At 46.2% G+C, this 18,946-nt stretch overlaps 1 pseudogene; it reads left to right on the forward strand.

The window, feature by feature from the left end:
- Window positions 1-448: 448 nt before the first annotated feature.
- LOC147343461 (uncharacterized) lies at window positions 449-10,369 on the forward strand (annotated as a pseudogene).
- Window positions 10,370-18,946: the final 8,577 nt, after the last annotated feature.

An 18,946-nucleotide genomic window follows, 5' to 3' on the forward strand; every position in this document is an offset into this window, starting at 1 on the left:
TGACCAGAGGCAGACAAAGGACAGGGTCTGGGGGTGGGCATCGGGGGAGCTACTGCATCCATCCAGCCCCTGCTCGCTTAGCTCATTATCTGTCAGGTTTTGTGAGCTAACACCCTGGGAAGCACGAGGAGCCCTGGGCAGTGAGACCCAGTAAAGAAATGATTGGTCAGATGAGTGTATTTACATTAGGTGGCTCAGGTGGTCCAGAATCTGCCTGCAATGTGGGAGATCTGGGATAGATCCCTGCGTCAGGAAGATCCCATGGAGGAGGGCATGGCTACCCGCTCCATTATTCTTGCCTGGAGAACCCCATGACAGCAGAGCCTGGCCAAACCATGGGGTCACCAAGAGTCGGATACGACTGAGCGACCACGTGGTGTGAGGTGATGATGGGAGGAAGTGAGTGAGGGGAGACAGAGGATGAAGGGTGCTGGGCACCAAGCTCAACATGGCGGCAAAAGACAAGACTCCCTGCAGGAGGTGAGGCGCTGGCTCTCAGGGACCCTCCAGCACCTCTCAGCCATACCAGCCACTCTCCTCCCACACATCGAAGTGATCTTACTGCCCTCTGAGCTGTCCCATGACATTCAGCACTTCTGTGATGTGGGGAGCAATCACACAGGGGCTCAGACCCCCACCTCCCCTTCTTTTCTCATCCCTGCCACCGCTTGCTCAAGATATGGGGCCGAATATACATCTGTGTTTTTTCCCAAAATGCCATGGTTCTACCTATATGAATTATCTCCTAAAGAATACCTCTAAGCTTCCTCTTTTTTCATGCTCTGCAGCCAGGAACAAAATGCCTCTGGAATGAGGCAAATGGTAAACTTTAGGTACCGCTCTCAGCTCAGATACACGTCAGTAGGTGGAAGGTTTAAAAAAGGAGACTGTGTATGTTATGACTATGTCATCATATTAGACTTTAAGGAAAGCAGATGATGGTTTGTTTTCATTCTTTCCCATTGATTTCAGGGTTTCTTCTCTATGCCTCCAGGCCAGATAGCCTTCTGCAAACCCGGCTGGGAAACTCCCCTTTTCTTCTCTTCCCAGATTAGCATCCCTGAACTGCTTTGGGGACACCAGGGTATCTCTCTGAAAGTGGAGCAGGTTGGAGAAATGAAATTGAACTCAGATATGACAGGGAAATGCCAGAGACCATTTTCCCGGGATCACATGAGAAAAGAAGACAACAAAGATGAGGAGGTAAGACAGCTTCAAGGCTGGTTCAGAAGAGACTCCTCACAAGTTCCTGGAAAGGAGAAAACAAACAGCACTTCAGCGGGTTGAATAAAAAGCGACCCAAAACTTCTTTTATAGGTCCAATCAGGGCGACTGCATGTGGAAGAGAGTGTTCAATTCTGATCTGAGTGCTAACTAAAATATTCGCTGGACTTCGAAACCACGTGACATGAACAGGAGCAACGATTAACAATGTTCCAGGCAAAGCTGGAGGGGTTTCTTTTGTTAGCTCTTAATGGGTGCAGGACCAGAAGAGAACAACAATGATGATGACAGTAAAAATAAGAATGAATAGATGGGATGTCCCTTGCAGTCCAGTGGTTAAGACTTGCCCTTCCAGTGCAGGTGATGTGAGTTCCAACCTTGATTGGGGAGCCAAGATCCCACATGCCTTGTGGTCAGAAAGACAAAACTTAAAGCAGAAGCAATAGGGTAACAAATTCAATAAAGATTTTAAAATGGTCCACATCAAAAAAAATAAAAATCTAAAAGAATGATTAAAATTGATGGTGCACTTACTCTATGGGAACCTGTGAATAGTTCAGATGACGTTTTCCCATTTGCTTTCACGGAGTTAGTACCATCTGCTACTTCAACTCAGGCACAAGTACAGTCAAGATACAATCTTTTATTTTTCCGATAATCACTCTTGCACTTAACCCAATGGGACTTCGAGAAGGAAAACTATCACAGGGTTTAGGACTCACTTCTCTTCAGATGCCGAGAGGTGTCTGAGATCTATTGTAGCATGTCACTTGGCTCAGTTTGTACAGAAGATGGTCCCCTGCATCTGACAATGGGCTTTATCTGTGCTCTAGGAACGACCCTGCTGATTCAGGGCCCTGTCCAGGCCATGGTCATGTCTAATGACCGATAAAGCCTCATGTTCTTGACTCTTGTGCTATAAAACACAGCATAGTTCCAGGGTAAGTGAAAGTCGAAGGGCTTTGCTCCTTAGCCAAAGCCTGAATCAAAGATGGCATCTTGAGATCAAAAAATGAGGTGGCTGCTGTGTATAATCAATAAGTCCATTTTTTTACCAAGGTTGGGGGAGCACCTTACTTACTCACAGAGCAGGACTCCAAGGCTCCCTCTGAGGAGCCACTGGGGCTATTTTGTTGCTAACCTGGTGTATGTGGGTGGGGGCTTGGAAATAGGAATCTATTTTCCTAAGATTTGTGAAAGGGTAACTAGTCACATGGGAATACATCAGGGAAGGTATTCCTCATTGTTTGGGGACTAACAGAGCATAGAGGCTGCCTGGTCCTAATGGTTATTAAACAATATCTATTAACTACAAGACCCTGCCGACAGAGACGTGATTCATCACACAGGCCATTTCTGGGCAGGGTCAACAGAAGGACAGCAGGAGCTGCACGAGCCCAAGATGGCGTCAGTGATGCTAACAGACATCCAGGCACCCTCCTCCTGGTTTTCCTTAACTTGCTGTTTCTCTCCTCTGTCTCCGGGCTTTGGCAGAGCCTTCCCTAACGTAAGTCTCAGCAGCTGGGGGTGAGATTTCAGTTTTTTCTCACCCAGAAAATCTTGGGCTTCTCATAAGAAATGATCCCCCTTATTCTGAATGAAGCATTTTTCTGTAACAGATGTCTTCAGAGTGACTGACTCAAGAATTCTTTATTTTCCTCTCATCTCAAGATGATGGCTGATTACTCATCCTACATTTATGCAGTTAATCAGAACCCACCAAGTGAAGCGTATTGAAGGTGATTATGATGGCCTTCCTACAACCAGAAGTAAACTAGTCTTACATTATACCAATACTAATATCATCCCTAATGGTATCCATGGGGAAAAAATAAGACTAGAGATATTCAGTGTGGTGTTCGAGTTTGTCTGTGGTGAAATTAAAGTTGGAGTCAGGAATCTGACTCTAGGTACTGAATTCTTTATTACTGCAGGATGTTCTACTGGTCTCCTTCCTCAAGGATTAAGTATTAGAATCAAGTGAAAATTATTATACATTTTAAAAGAATGATAAATTGGCTCACGACTTTCCATACACTAGTGATAATCTAGAAATTAGGATTTAAAAATATTTTTATATTGACTAAGTTGATTTTAAAATACCCTGTAAAGGGAAAACTTGCAAGAATAAGCAGGATAATTTTTATAAAGAACAACGCAGTGACTTTCATTACCAGTTATTATAATTTATGATGATGCTGAGGCTTGAAATATGTGACTTTGGCTGAGGAATTAAAATAAAATAAAACCTGAGGCAAAACAAAGAAGCCAGAAACAGTACACTGGTTGTTCATCTGCTAACCTGTTCTGAATTTTCTTTAATTATTCATGATTGAAAGTCAAGTGAAAGTGTTAGTTGCTCAGTGGTGTCTGACTCTTCCTGACCCCATGAACTGTAGCCCACCAGGCTCCTCTGTCCATGGGATTTCCTAGGCAAGAATACTAGAGTGGATTGCTGTCTCCTCCTCCAGGGGTTCTGTCCAACCCAGAAATCTGCATAGCAGGCCAATTCTTTACCATCTGAGCCACCAGGGAAGCCCACTCATCACTGATTGGGACCCAGTTATAGAACTGGTCCTGGTCACACCACCGCAATGCCAGTCACACTCTTTGTTTCCTGTGAGATTGTTCAGGTTTTGGATGAATGCTCGTGTCTCTTGTCCTTCCTCTTTGTCGCCGGCTTCCTGGGCACCTTGCATCCTGTCTCCGACCTCCCACCCTAAACCTGCTCTGTAAACTGCAGATAGCTGTGGTCCTGTCAAGGCCTGCTCCCTCCCCAGAGGGAGGAGAGTGACACCTGTATGGAGAGGCGGCCTACTCAGCAAACTACAGACGGGGCCACGCCTTGGACAAGGCAAGTGAACAAGGAAGACACCGAATGATAGCACCTCTCTCAGGACTCCAGCCTCGGGCCAAAGTGGCTTAAGGGTCACATTTGCTCTGTGAATGAAAACACTTGCAACATTTGTGTTCAGTCGCTCAGTCCTGCCGAACTATTTGCAACCCCATGGACTGTAGCCTGTCAGGTTCCTCTGTCCATGGAATTTTCCAGGCAAGAATTTAAAGCATAATAACTGTCTCCCTCCCACTGCCTACCCTGCCATGGAAAACAACATCAGTCCTAATGATAAAACATGCGATTGTGTAGATGTGAGAACTGTCTGCTTTTATTTGCACAAGAGGAGACCTGCTCAGGGTCTCTCACTGGGTTCCTCAGCTGGGCTGCCTCCATCACCTCGGCTTTATTTTGCAGTAAACAGTGAATGCCCAGCAGGGTCCTCTGAAGGGCTCACAGCTCGGCGTCCCTTGCTTCAGGCAGATTCTACCCCGAAGATGGCAGGGTCTTTCAAAATTGAGCACCCTAATGCTGTTGGAAAAGGAAAAGACATTTATATGAAGCCTCGTGGAAGTCCCATGAGGAAATCTGGGGGTCTCACCATCTGACTGGGATCCCCTTCTTTCCCAGCTAAACACCAATAGTAAACGTCCCCCTCATATCTCTCACTCTCTGTTCTAATGTAAGATGTCAGTGTTGTTGATGAACCTGGTTCGAGAAGATCCCACGTGTGGGAGCGACTAAGCTCCTTAGACACCACTGTGAGCCTGTGCTCTGGAGCCTGGGCTCCACAATGAGAAGCCCCTGCAATGAGAAACATGTGCCCTGCAACTGGAGAGTAGCCTGCGCTCTCCAAAACTAGAGAAAAGCCCGCGCAGCAACAAAGACCCAGCACAGCCAAAAGAAAAAAAAAAAAATATATATATGTATATATATATATATATATATATATACACACCCTTCTTGACACAGGAACACCTGGGTGTTAACCGCAGGGTCTGTAACCACTGCCCCGTGTGCCTCACCAGTCACCCCACCTCCCCATCATGCAAAACCCACCCAGCTCTCACAGGCTCGTTAGATGGAAGCCTTGTCCAGCAGAACTCAAGGTCACACCATGTCATGTGGAAAGAGGTGTCCGGTCCAGGCCTCATAAAGGAAGTTTGTCTCATACTGGGTTATACCAGTCAAGTGATTCAACTGATTTAGTTCACAAATCATCCAGCTCATTCCAGGGAAAGGAGAGGATGGAGAAAGTTACCACGAATAAGACATTTAAGGTCATGAAGACGCAACAATATGCTTTGGAAAGAATTCTCTAATCACTTAATGCCTAATTTGAGTGTGGAAGTGACCTACTAGTAGCTCTGTCATACTTTACTTTCTGATCATGGTTAACTTAGGGAAGGAAAAACCAAGTAATGATAAGAAAGGGCATCCTGGTTGGTATTTACTGGGCAGTACCTGGAAGAGGATCAAGAGAGCGGTGAGGAAGACACGGAGGAGCCTCATTGTCCTGGAACGGAGGTCCCGGAAGGCCTGGTGGGAAGGATCAAGGACACAGTCAGAAGTCCGAGGAGCTCAGGGCCTCCAGGACCAGAGCAGACACGACCTCCTGCCCCAGGGCCCTGCACCTGCCTCGGCAGGAGGATTGTGACTGCTCCGTCCTTTCTGGCTCCCTGAGCCCCAGCTGTCGCTTGCCTTGGGTTCGCTCACACCTGGGGTTCAGATCTGGGGTTGAGGCCCTCCTGTGCCCACATCTATGGAGGCGGCGTCCCCGTGAGGCAGAGGCTGGAGCATCCAAAGCCAGTGGTAGGGTGGGAGTACGGCTGTCACAAAAGGAGGGTAAGGCCAGACCCTTGCGGGTGAAGAGGTTCATTAGAAAAGATTTAGAGCCCAGTTGATTGGATCTTCAGTGCTACTTGAAAGGAAGATCCAGAATGGTGGTGGGTTATAATCTTCCTGGAGAATCCACGTTAAAGGAAGAAAAAGTTTGTATTGGTTAAAAATTAGTGGAGAAATACACCCAATTATTTCTAGGATTTTAATTTTAATGTTTACTTTCATTTAAATCTATCACAGTTTTTCTCATTATAAAACATAATACACATCAGAAAGTTTCAACTAAAAACACCCAAAATTTTAAGTCATAAGTAAATGCAAAAATGAAATATTTTTTGAAAACCCATAGGCCCACCCTTCAGTTATAACTACTACCTACAATTCAGAATATTTCAGCTCTTTTCCTTTGCAAATGAAATTGTGTAAATATTTATTTTTAATTTAAAACATAGAATCTTACTTCACATTCAATGCCAATGTGTTTTTACCACTTAAATATTATCTTGGAAAAATTTTATATCTGTTCAAATGAATTTGCCTCATAAATTTGTAGGACTATATATATATATATATATAGAGAGAGAGAGAGAGAGAGAGAGAGAGAAATTTATATAACACTTACTTTTGTATAAATTCCTACAAGTGGAATCTCCATATATATATATATATATATATATATGCATTTTTCAAGTTTTTTTTTTTTTTGGGTAAATTCTTAAACTATTTTATCCATTAATTGTGTATTTTATTAATCACAAATCAAAAGGTCTCATGCTGCAAAATTTTTGCAAAAATGACTAGTTTTTAAAAGCTTTATAAATAAAATCTCTCCCTACGAAAAAACTGAGTTAAATTCAATCATCTTTTTTTTTTCCAGTATGTTTTTAAATTTTTATTCCTTTATTTATATTTATATACAAATAAAGGAATTTTTCAAGTTTTAATGGGTTTTTCCCAGTTGCCCATGCTAGAAACTGTTGTACCACTTTATCCTCTTGCTGACAATATTAAAAAGTGTATTTGACAGTTAATATTCTCATTACTAGTGGTTTTAAGAATTTTTTCAATTTTTCCAAATTGAATGAGGGAATAATATTTTCTTTTTTGTTTTAATATATTAAAAAATTGTTTCTGAGGTTGAACATTTTGAAAAATGTTTTTGGTTATTTTTATGTCTTACACTTTATCCACTTTTCTATTCATCTTTCCTTGCTGACTTCTCAGAATCCCATGTATATTTAAGGTCACTAATCCTATATTATATGTGTTGCAAAAATTGTTTCTGGCTTGCTTTTGGCTGTGTGCTTGCTCATCTAATAGATGAAATTTATAGCTACCCTTAGAGATCACATTTGGTTTTCTTCAAAGATATTTATTAGTATGTTTATCTACTTCTGTCTGTATTCCTGGTTAGTTTCATCCTTAATTCATTCAGTCCTTGAATGAAGGCTCTTCTGAAAACCTATGACAGGCAAGTCCCCAGCAGTGACCTGAAAACTGTTGCTTGCACCATCCAGCACTATGAATTTCCTGAGCCCACAGACATGCCCTCACTCCCACATGTCTCATATGGAAGGCTGATGTCTGAGTTCACATCTCTGTCCTCTTAGGAAATCTAATCTTGCATGGAAGAGAAACAAGCTCATACATGATTGGAAGGAATTGAAAATGATCAGGGCCACCCGGGTGAGCCAAGTACAGCAGGCCATCTGGGGGAGGACGGGGAAACACATTTTGTACACCCACCAGAGCACCTAAACCACACAGCCTGCCTGGTACCTACCTAGTCCTGGTCAGAGACAGTTCTGTTCCTTTTGCTCTTCTGTTTGTCTCTGCCGGAGGCAGCACTAAGTGATCTGAGCTATTAATAACACAGCTCCTCGAGTACAAGATAATCAAATCTCCCTCTTTAGTCTCTTTCAGAGGGCATGGCTACGCTCACTGATTCTCTATTACCAAATAACATTTAAATTATTCCATCAAGTTAAACACAATGTTATTGCTTCATTGAAATTACAGGATTTACTAAAGAAAAAAAAAATGATATGTGGGTGATTGAGTCTAAGAACTAGATTTCCCTTTAGATGTTTTTGCCTCCTCTTAGTACAACCTTTTGTACCAAGAAACTTACCTTCAGTAAGTTTCTTTCTGGGTCCTTCAGATTGATTTTGTAACTTGACTCCTAGATATTTCATGGTTTTTCTTTTTGAGCCACATTCTTCTTTCATTACATTTTATAACTGCTACTGTCTGCATAAGAAACGCTGTGGATCTGGAATAATAAGGCATCACTAGCCCACAAGTTGAACTCTTATTCATTTAGATTTTTTGTGGTTACTTCTCAGTGGTTTTGCAGTTCTAAAATTATAGGTCTGTAAGAATTATCATTAACCTTCTGGGCTCTGAACTGTAGGATTCTTCCTTTCTGCTCTCAATGAAAGACATTGACTCACAATGCCTGGAACTGTCAGAGATCCTCGAAGCCAACTTCCTTACTTCACAGAAGAGGAAATTGTGGCCAAACAAGGTCAAAATCATGTCTAGGGGTTATCCTCTGGTAAATGTCTTTTATGCTGCAAACTCTTCTCAGTTATGACAATGCAAACATTAACTTGTTTCTATCCATTTCCCCTGTTTTCCTGTTTCTTTTATCCCTTCTTTCTCCTGTCAAAGATCAACTTCCTCAATCTCCAAAAATGAAACAAGGTTTTTCAAAAACAGTTTTTAAAGACACTTGGTGTTTTTTAAATAGATGCTTCCACCTCTTTTTCTTTATGTGTAATTTCTTCTGTAAAAACCTTTGATTTTTCTTCCAGGGCTTGATGAAGAATTTCAACTCATGCATGAAGCACAAGTTGTAGTTTCAGCCAAGATGTCCTTGGGTGGTCAGAAATGACTGTGTCCAGTGAAGAAATGGAGGGAATTCTGATGACAACACCAACACTCAGTGCTTCTGGGACCCTGGGATTAAGTCTACCACTCTTGCAGGGTCAAAATGGAGATGACTGAGTTCATGTCAAGATTTGTTTGAAAAGTTAGAGTGAGATAAAAATCCATGTTGGGTCTAGTAATGTGAGCTAATTCTGATCATGGGCCCTGAGTGAAATCTCTGGAGGATGTATGAGCTGTGAGAGAAACTGTTCAAGGCAAGGACGGTTGCTACCTCAAAAGAGAGAAAATAGAAATGGAGGGAAGAAGGGAGGGAGAGAGAGCAGTCACAAGAATCTCATAAAATTCTTCTTCAGTTTTGGGGCCATAAAAGGCCCCAATCTGCTTCCCACGTGCTCCTCCAGCAGAACAGGCCAGGGAGCATGTGGCCCTGGGTTAGCAGGTCTCTTCTTTGTCAGGTGCTGGCAGCTCTGTTCCCACCCGGCTCTGCTCTGAGGAGCTTACTGACTGCACTCTGACAGGACAGGCCTCACTCTGAGCCCTCGTTCTCTCCCTAGAGAAACAGAATGACGTCCTTGAGTCATGAATGAGTTGGGAGTCCTGTTACCTGTTGACCTTGTTTCACCTACAAGACTCCGAGGTCTTGAAAACCCAAGACTGAGTCTCCTCAGCATTGAGCCCTTAGGTGTGAACCAGATGAAGAATAACTCGAGCCTGGAAACAGGAAGCACCTTTGACAGAACCATAGGAATGTGGGATTCTTCTCCTTCTTCGCCTGTGCCCAGACTTCTCCCATCGGAGCCCGGGCTCCCACACCTTCGGCGCTGGACCCCGAGGGGCCTCACTCATTGCTCCTGAATCAGGGGCTCAGGACCCCTGACCCCGGCCTGCTCGCCTCTGCACACACTCCAGTCTCGGGGTCGTGCTTCCAGTGAGAACAAGAAGGGGCCCTTCAAGCCCCCAACACTCTGCCTCAGGTCGGTCTGGGGGAGGCACCATCCCACGTGCGCAGGGGCGGCTTTGGGTCTTGGGCTGGGGTCCGCCGCCACGAGCGTAGGTTGTGCCTGGAAGTGTGTCGGGCGTCGGGCGGCACCATGCCGGCTTCGTGCGGAGCGCCCCGGGACCCTCTCCGTAAGGAGTGCGCTAGGACCGTCCCTGCAGCCTCCGGAGAGCGACCTCGAGTGGCCGTTCCCTCCGCGGGAGCAGGACCACACGGAGGTCAGGAGGACTGAGTCCCCGGAGGACACAGAGCCGGGCCCCACCACCGCGCGTGACCCGTCCCGCAGCCCCCTCGCTCCCTCAGAAGCTGCCTCAGATACCTCTGGGATGTCGTGTGGAAAGATGACACTGGACCTAGGCTTTGGACCCAGGCTCTGGTCCCGGCTCCACCTCTGATTACAGGCCACATCCCTTCGCGGCGCCTCTGTGCCCTCGTCACCGAGATGCCAGAGCTGGGTGAGCTGAGGCGTGGTTCTGAGGCCCGTGGCTCCAGGCGCTTCCGAGAGGCATGGGGGCCCGACACAGAGTGGGGACCGTGGGAGGACGGCCGCTCGCCTGGTCCTCGGGCTCCCGCCTGGGGTCCCCTGAGCTGAGACCCCGTCCGCCTGGGCCCTCAGCTTCGCTCACCCACCTTCTCTCCCTCCTGTGGGGCCTGAGGAGCCTCTCCTTCGTCCTTCAGGGCCTGTTCCTGGAGGCGCCCTGACGGCCCGCAGTGTTCCCATCACCGGGCCCTAGTGAACCAGAGAAATCACTGAGTGGGCACCGGCAGAGGGGCGGTGCCTCCTGGCAGGGACCCAAGGGCTAGTGCCTGGCGCCCGGGGACTCTGTGCCCGGGACTGGCTCATCGTTAGAGACTGGAGGGGATGCGAGGCTGCAAAATGCGGGGGGCTAGTCACTGCCCCTGCCTCAGCAAGCTCAGGGCGCCAGTCACCAATGACCCCCGAGAGCTGAGCTGCTGGGCGAGTGGAGGGTGTTGGAGGGTCCGAGCGCTGCTGCAGCGCCAGGAACACTGAGGACGGGAGGAGATAGAAGGAGGAGAACAGCTTTCTGTGACACCGTGGCACGGCCTTAGGGCTCAGATTTTCAGATCCCCCTGCAAAAGGGAGGAAATCAAGAGGAAATAGGGCGGCATGCCAGCAAGAAAAAGAAAACCTGTCTGGGGAGACAATGCAGTAAATCATACCTAGATGTGCACTTTAACCATCGCATCAGCGGGGAAGTAGGGGGCAGGGGCAGGGAAGCAAGGAACTCAGCTAAGAGGCAGGAGTCTTGGGGTCTTCAGTACCTTGGTCTGTGGAGGGTGCTTCATCAGGTGCATTTGAAAAAGGGAGACAAAAAAATGGTTTAGTTTGAAAATGACAAAAATACTTTGACAATAATATTAAAAAGTGTCCATAAAAGGAAATAGCACAACATTGCTTAATTTCACCTTTTTAATCTTCTTTAATTTTCTGATTTCTCTTCTGATTATTATTCAGAACTCTAGACATTTCCTTCATGAAAGAGTGTCATTACTGAGTCTTAGGATTAACTGACAAAACACCAATTTTAGAGTCAGGAAACCAGGGCTGTGGCTCCAGAGATGCCACTTGCCTCTGGACCCCTGGGAAGTACCCACTCTCTTCTGGACCTTAGTTTTCTCATCTGGAAAATGCGATGATCACTTAGATCCCTCCAACTCTGAGATGCTATAGCATCAGAGCCCAGGGCTCGCACCTGCTGACACTAGGCTCTGATGGATGGTTTCTTAGCAAAAAGATACTTCCTGCACTAAGGAAAAGCCAAATTATCTGCCTCTGGGAAAAATATGTTTGTCCCTCCTGCTAAATAAAAGGAAGTAAGTTACTCAGAATGTAGACTTATCTTTCTGCTTAATGTTACACGAGTATAGTAATCTAACATCCTTGAAGTTTCTGGGCAAAGCACTCAAGTGAGAGGAATTACACAAAGATAGGAAACAGTCAGATGGGTCCCTTTGGGCATCACCTGGTTCTTAGTTTCTAGCACTCTCCTGGCCCCCTTTCCAGGCACAGGGCAGCTTGGCTCAGCACCATTCTTCCTGAGACCCATTTCCTCTGCTCCCAGGATTTCCAGATCCTAGGCAGAATCGGGTATAAAATGAACAAAATGTGCTCCCAGAATGCCAGGGGCTTTCAGCTGGATCAAACAGATCCACACTGTAACAGTTCGTCACTATTCACTGCAGTGAGGAGAAGGGGTCTTAAAGGAAGGAAGGGCTGTTCCTGTTCCTATGGTGTGGGGGTGGGAGTAGGGGGAGAGGTTGAGAAAACTTTGCTGTGAGGTCAGTTTTTGATTTATGGTCTAAGGGATGAGTCAGTATTTATGAGGCAGACACACACACAGTGGTGAAGCCAGTCCTGGAAAAAGGAAGATCATAGGCAAAGATAGAAAGGTGTAGATTTCAATGTGAATTTGGGAAGTCATGTGTCCTTTGGCTAAAGAAAAAGGAAACACTATAGGATATGTAGACTCAGGTTTGGATATTTGAATTTGTCTTGTAAGCAAAGAGAAGAAACTGAAGGACTTTAAATGAGAAAATAACACTGTCAAGTTTGTAATCTGGAAATAACTCGGTAGCTATATATAGACTGGATTCAGGAAGTGAAGGTAAAGGACTGTTATAAACCCACCATATATAAAACAGCTAGCTAGTGGGAAGCTGCTTTATAACACAGGAAGCTCAGCTTCAGGAAGGAGAAGAGATGTGCTAACTTAACCATCACATGAGGGACCACACTGGTAGGAAGCAGTCTGCTTAGGAGGCAGCAGTTGTGAATCCGGTTATGAGAATAGGGATGTTATTCTCATTGGTTACCCATTGAAAGAAGGTATTCATAGTAACAGACATGCATCATAGGGAGAAATCTCTGTAGCCTGGAACCCAATTCTGTCTACCCCCCTACAAATCCTCTTTAAAATAGATTGTACAGGGACAGCCCTGGTGGTCCAGTGCTTAAGACTCTGAGCTCCCAATGCTGGGGCACAGGTTCGATCCCTGGTCAGGGAACTAGATCCCACATGCCTCAACTAAGAGTTCACGTGTCACAACTAAAGATTCTGCATGCAACAGCTAAGAGCCGGCACAAATTAAAAAACAAACAAAAAAGAATCAGTATAAAGCAAGCACTTAAATACAATAAATTAAGAAAAATAGGAAGGAATACTTCACTTGGACAAAGAGGAGTCATCATCAAACAGAAACCACTCAGAATCTCTCAAAGATGCTGAAAGAAAAAGGAGGTGGTGGGGACCGGGGAAGGGGGCACAGGGAGAAGAGACAGAAGGTGTGCAGGGAGCTTGGAGAGAATCCCACGCCACACGTGGGCACAGACATAGACACACCTGGGGGCCGCAACTGGGGAAATTCATTTCTGGTTGCTTTGGTTTTCTTTGAAAACCTGGCATGATGTCTCTCAGCTGAGAGTGGGCGTGGGGAGCTGACAGGAGCTTTGGAGGAGAAGGTGCCGCCTGAAGCAGTCGTGGGGAATGAAGGCAAGCGGAGGGGAAGGAGGCATCCAAGCAGGGCCAGTGGGGAGACAGGACCCGCTGTGCATGAGGCGTCCTGAAAACAGGCTGAACCCGGGGGAATGTGAAGGGGATTAACAGCATCAGGGTCAAGGATTCTAGGTTCTTCATCTACAAAGGGTTGAGCCAGAAAGACAGGAGGTGGAAGTCAAGAGCAGTAGCTTAGCACTGAGATTACAGAGGGTTCGCAGGTGCTGGCTGAGAGGGTTTTGTTTGTGTGTTTTCCCTTCTTGACACCAACTGTGTGTCCAGGGCTTCAGCTCAGTTCTGACTCTAACCACCCCAGAAGGAGGGGCAGCCTCACAGGTAGGATCCCAGTTCCACAAGACTGTCCCCACCTCAGATGCCAACTCTTGGGTCCCCAGCTCCCCCACACTTCTGCCCGACTTGGCTGCAAACTCAGGGATCCCAGTACCTCCCCCTTCAGGTTGTATGATTTGCTAGACTGACTCACAGAACCTCAGAAAATGCCAGAGGAAGGACCAGGCCACGGCCGCCTCCCCAGGCTCCTTTGTTTTAGAAGCCTTGGTTGATTTCTGTAACTGGCCATTTGGGTCACTTGTTTGTTGGTTTCTCTTCCTACACTTTAAATTCTCCCTCGTATGTTTTCAATTCACCAATAGTGCATCCTTGAATGGAGAAGGCACTGGCAACCCACTCTAGTATTCTTTCCTGGAAAATCCCAGGGACGGGGGAGCCTAGTGGGCTGCCTTCTATGGGGTCACACAGAGTCAGACATGGTTGATGAGACTTAGCAGCAGCAGCAGCAGCATCCTTGAAAACCCAGACCCCAACCCTATACCTGAACAAAAGCAAAAGCCTAGGCCCCCCATGCATTCTCTCCCTACCTGACACCATGGTAGGGAGACTATGCTGTTAAGTTTTAGGTGTCCTAAACAAAAAGCCTCTATTTTTTTCTGTTTTCAGAGCTTCCTGAGTGCATCAGACCCACAGGGGTCGGTCTGACCACAACACTGGTGATTCAGAGGCTGAGAACAGCAGAAAATAGTGCAGGCCACCCTGGGCTCCCCTTGCCACCCCAGTGGTGCCTCCAGCTCCCTGCTGCAGAGGCCACATGCATAATCTGAGCCCAGTAAATGACCAAGCCCTCCTCGGTTCTCAGTGTTGGCTCCACAGTCACTGAGGCAACAGTCTTCATGGAGTACCTGTCAGGAGCCAAACACAGACAAGTTTGTGGTCCCTTCCCCCTCCCAGAGGTCACTGTTGTTGTTCTTATTATTGTTCAGTTGCTTTCCCAGTCATGTCTAACTCTGTGACCCCACGGGATTGTAGCACTCCAGGCTCCTCTGTCCTTCACGATCTCCTGGTGTTTGCTCAAATTCATGTCCATGAGACTGTGATGCCATCCAACCATCTCATCCTCTGCCACCTCCTTCTCGTGCCCTCAATCTTTCCAAGCATCACGGTCTTTTCCAATGTCTTGACTCTTTGCATCAGGTGGCCAAAGCATAAAAGCTTCAGTATTAGGCTCCCAATGAATATTCTGGGTTGATTTCCCTTAGGATTGACTGGTTGGATCTCCTTGTAGTCCAAGGGACTAATGCCCACCTTTCAGTGAAGATGAGGGTAAATGTTATTTAAAGGTAAACTACAATGAAAACCCATGTGAGTTGAGAACTACTGGCATTAGACTATGGGAACTTATCAGAACTACTGGAATACAAAGCCAGAGGTCCTTGCACTGCTGAGAATGTGTCCTGACCCCACCACCCAGATTCCACAGAGTTCTCCAGACGAGATGAGCAGAAGAGGGTCGGAGAGGAGGAGGGGAGGGGGTAAGGTCACTTGGGGCTGGATGGGGCCGTCCCATAGTTTGACAGGGATGCGGGTTCCAGCTGGACACTCAGGATCTGTGCTCCTCACTCTATGCTCCTCACTCACCTGCTTCAGGTGAAAATTGGCAAAGACAAAATGCAGGGTTTGTAATAAAAAGAGCTCTTTAGGTATCATTTTTAAATGGGTAAATGGGCCGGACAGGAGGGACGGAGGACCACTCCCATGTATCCTCTCACCTCTAAGGGACCACAAATGCTGTCCATCTCAAAGCTCCTCACGGCTGGAAACCCACAGTGTGAGGGAAAGGGAGACGGGACAGAGAAGAGCGAACCTGAGAACCTCCCTGTGGTGCTTCATCTCACGTATGGATTCGGCTGGGCCTTGCTGCCTGGATATTTGGCCAAACGTCATTCTGGGTGTTCCTGTGAGGATGTTTGGAAATGAGACGTACATTTAAATCAGTGGACTTTGGTAAAGCAGGTTATTATTACCCCTGTGTGACATGGGTGGGCCTCATCCAATCTGTTGAAGGCCTGAACAAAGACTGACTTCCCCCCAAAGGGAAGGAATTCTGCCAGCAGCCAGGTTCAGATTTGAACTCCAGAATCAGCTCCTCCCTGAGTCCTGCTGGTCTACCGCACTGGCACTGGATCTGTTTGTTTGTTTGGGGACTTGCCAAAATGTTTGTTTTGAAACTTACTTTCATAATGGTGTGAGATGATTCCTTAAAGAAATGGGTTGTTTCTGTGGAGAACCCTGACTGACTCACAACCAAGTGTGGACAAGTGAAGAGGAAAAAATGGGAGGCACCTCCAGAAAGCCCCTCAGGGATGGGCTATGGGTGTCTACACTCTGAAGTAACTTTTCCTGGTTTGCAGAACCTTTTGAGGACACACTTCCCCCCCACACACACAACCACCCCCCCCAGGAAACAGACACAAGACAGTCTTGGAAAATTTCAGTTTCTTCACCAAACTTGGCCACTTACTTCAGCTGAGGTTGTGTTAGCATGATGTGGACAACGTGTTTTTGCAACCCTGCAATAACTGACACAGAGACACAGCTGGTGGGAGAAATGAACAGAAGCTAAGAAACACAGCAAGAAGGGTGGCCCCAAATGCCAGAGCCGGGAAGCCGGGAGTGGGGGTTGGGAGTGGGCAGAGGACTGGGGAGCCGGGGAGGCTCAGGAGGCAGCCACTCCCGGGGAGCACAGGGCTCAGGGAAGAGCTTCTGCGGAGACCCTGGGTGATGATGGCGGGTCTCTGGGAAGCCCCGCCGACCGGCGGCCACCTGGTTTCCATTGCTTCCTTCCTCCCATGGTCCATCAGAAGAGACCTCCACCCCCGATCCCCTCTGAGCAGAGTGGACAGAGCTCCCGTTTCTAAGGTCTTACCTCTCGCCTGAAGCTGCTGGGTAAAATAAATGAGGTGGTACAGGTAGCTCACTGGAACCACCGTCTACACAAGCTTGGAGCTGGGTTACCTCTCCTTTAGCAGTTTTCCCTCCACAAGATGAGACAGGCTGAGGGTATAGAAAGAGGTTGGGAAAGAGGAGGGGCGGGAAAGGGAGGGAAGCAAAAGGAGCCAGAGTGATGGAAACCTGCTCATAGAACCTGCATCACTGCCCCTGAAACATGCAGGAAAATTACAGGAAAGCTCAAAGGGGCTGGGATCTTCAGCAGAACTAAAGCAAGGGGCATCATTCAGGAACATGCAGCTCCAGGAGAGAACAGGAATCTTGCCGAGGTGAGGGGAGTTGTTTACCTGAGTATATTCAGGGTTACAATATTATCTACATTTAATATATGGGGGGACAACTTTTATTTTTGTATTACAAGCTTCAAGAAAGATTGGACCAACTCCTAGCTGATGAAAATATGTAGCAAGTTGAATGAATTATTGGCAAGCATCCCCAGGAATCTTTGGGTGGAAAAGGGGAGGACTGTAAGTGTGGGGCTTTCTTGTTTATCAAAAGGAATGGAATCTAAGAAAGAGTACAAATGAACTAATTTAGAAAACGGAAAGAGTCACAGATGTGGAAGATAGCCTTATGGTTACCAGGCTGTTGTGGGGTTGAGGGAGGGAAGGTCTAGGAGATTGGGACTAACATATACACACTACACACTACATATACAAGCTACACACTACATATACAAGCTACCCACTACGTATACATACTACATATACACACTGCACACTACATATACACACTGCACACTACATATACAAACTACACACTACATGTACAAGCTACACACTACATATACAAGCTCCCCACTATGTATACATACTACATATACACACTACACACTACATATACAAGCTATATATACACACTGCACACTACATATACACACTACTTTATGGAAAATAGATAACGAATAAGAACCTGCTGCGCTGCACAGGGAACTCTATAGGCCAACTCTCCTCAGTACTCTATGATGGCCTATAGAGGAAGGAATCTAAAAGAGAGTGGATATATGTATATGTATAACCGATTAACTTTGCTATACTCCTGAGGCTAACACAACATTATAAATCAAGTATACTCCAAAAATAATTTAAAAACTAAAAACGTTTAAAAAAAAAAAAAAAAGAACATTGTAAAATGAAGGGGGCAGGCAGGAGTTTTTTTAGGAGAAAGGCTAACTCCGGGAGGTGAAGTGTTTCTGTCCGACCACTAGAGGGCGGCAGCTCGCCCCATCCTGCGCCTGGACTCCAGGCCTGGCAGCTCCTGGGCTTGTGCAAGTGGTCCTTCTAGGCACCCTGCCAGGGATCCCAGGTTGTTTTTGCTTTTGTTTTCTTAACCACTACACTCTTTTAAAACAGAAAGTCGTTTCAGAGAAAACAAATAAATCTAAACCCCAGAAAGAAACCCAAGTTGGTCAAAATATGCACACGGAGCTGGCAACTCTCACCCCATCTCCCTTGTGGTCAGAACTGGGGTTCTGCCCATCACCTCCCCTCCCCTCCCCTCCCCCCTCCCCACCACACAACCACATCCTTCAGAGCAACGCTTCCCAAATGTTTCCTGGTGAAAACTTTTATTATGTTTGTGTATGCCAGCCTGTGCATTTTTAAAAGATGTACAAATTATTAGTCCTATGTTTTGTTATTAGATTCAACAAACATAACATTTCATTTCAATAAACATAGTCGGAACAAACCACACAGAATAAAAAGGGAAATGAACTGCATGCATTGTCCACTGGAGGTGCGCTTACAGGCACTGAACACAGACAATCGCTGTTCTGTTTGGTCTTTCTGTCCTTCCTTAATAACAGAAATTACATGCGTAACATGATTACCCCATAGGAGAGGCCTGTGACCATGCTGAGAGGACATGTCTCCTGAAGTTAGTTTGCCATTCGCTTGTTACCACCAAACCAGGGTGGTGACGCTGCCACCTGCAGGCATTACTGTGTATAACATCTAAACTATTTCTGTGCTTTGCTTCAGTGACTCTTAATGAGGCAAAACAGTCTCACCTGGATAGCCACAGAAAGGAAAGAAGGAATGTTAAAAACTCTTCAACTAACTCAGAATCTGTTTTTAGCATTTATACAAACCGAAGGAAATGACTCTATGTTTTCAGATTTTGTCTTCCTCCCTTCCTCAGTTCCAACAAGCAATGGTTTCATGCAGATTATTCTTCCATGAAAGAAACAGACTCTGGGTCTGCACTTCGTACATATGGACTTTCTTTGAAGGAATTTAGAATGTGAGCATTCTACGTCCGTCAGAAGCTGTTCAGTGATCCCTGTTTGCTTCTGGGCAGGTAACTTGTGGCACATGCCGTCAGGTCTGCAGAACT

The sequence above is a fragment of the Bos grunniens genome, chromosome 27 (genome assembly GCF_055505025.1).
Source record: "Bos grunniens cultivar Pamir isolate PY7600 chromosome 27, Bosgru_T2T1.0, whole genome shotgun sequence".
Classification (NCBI taxonomy): Eukaryota; Metazoa; Chordata; class Mammalia; order Artiodactyla; family Bovidae; genus Bos; species Bos grunniens.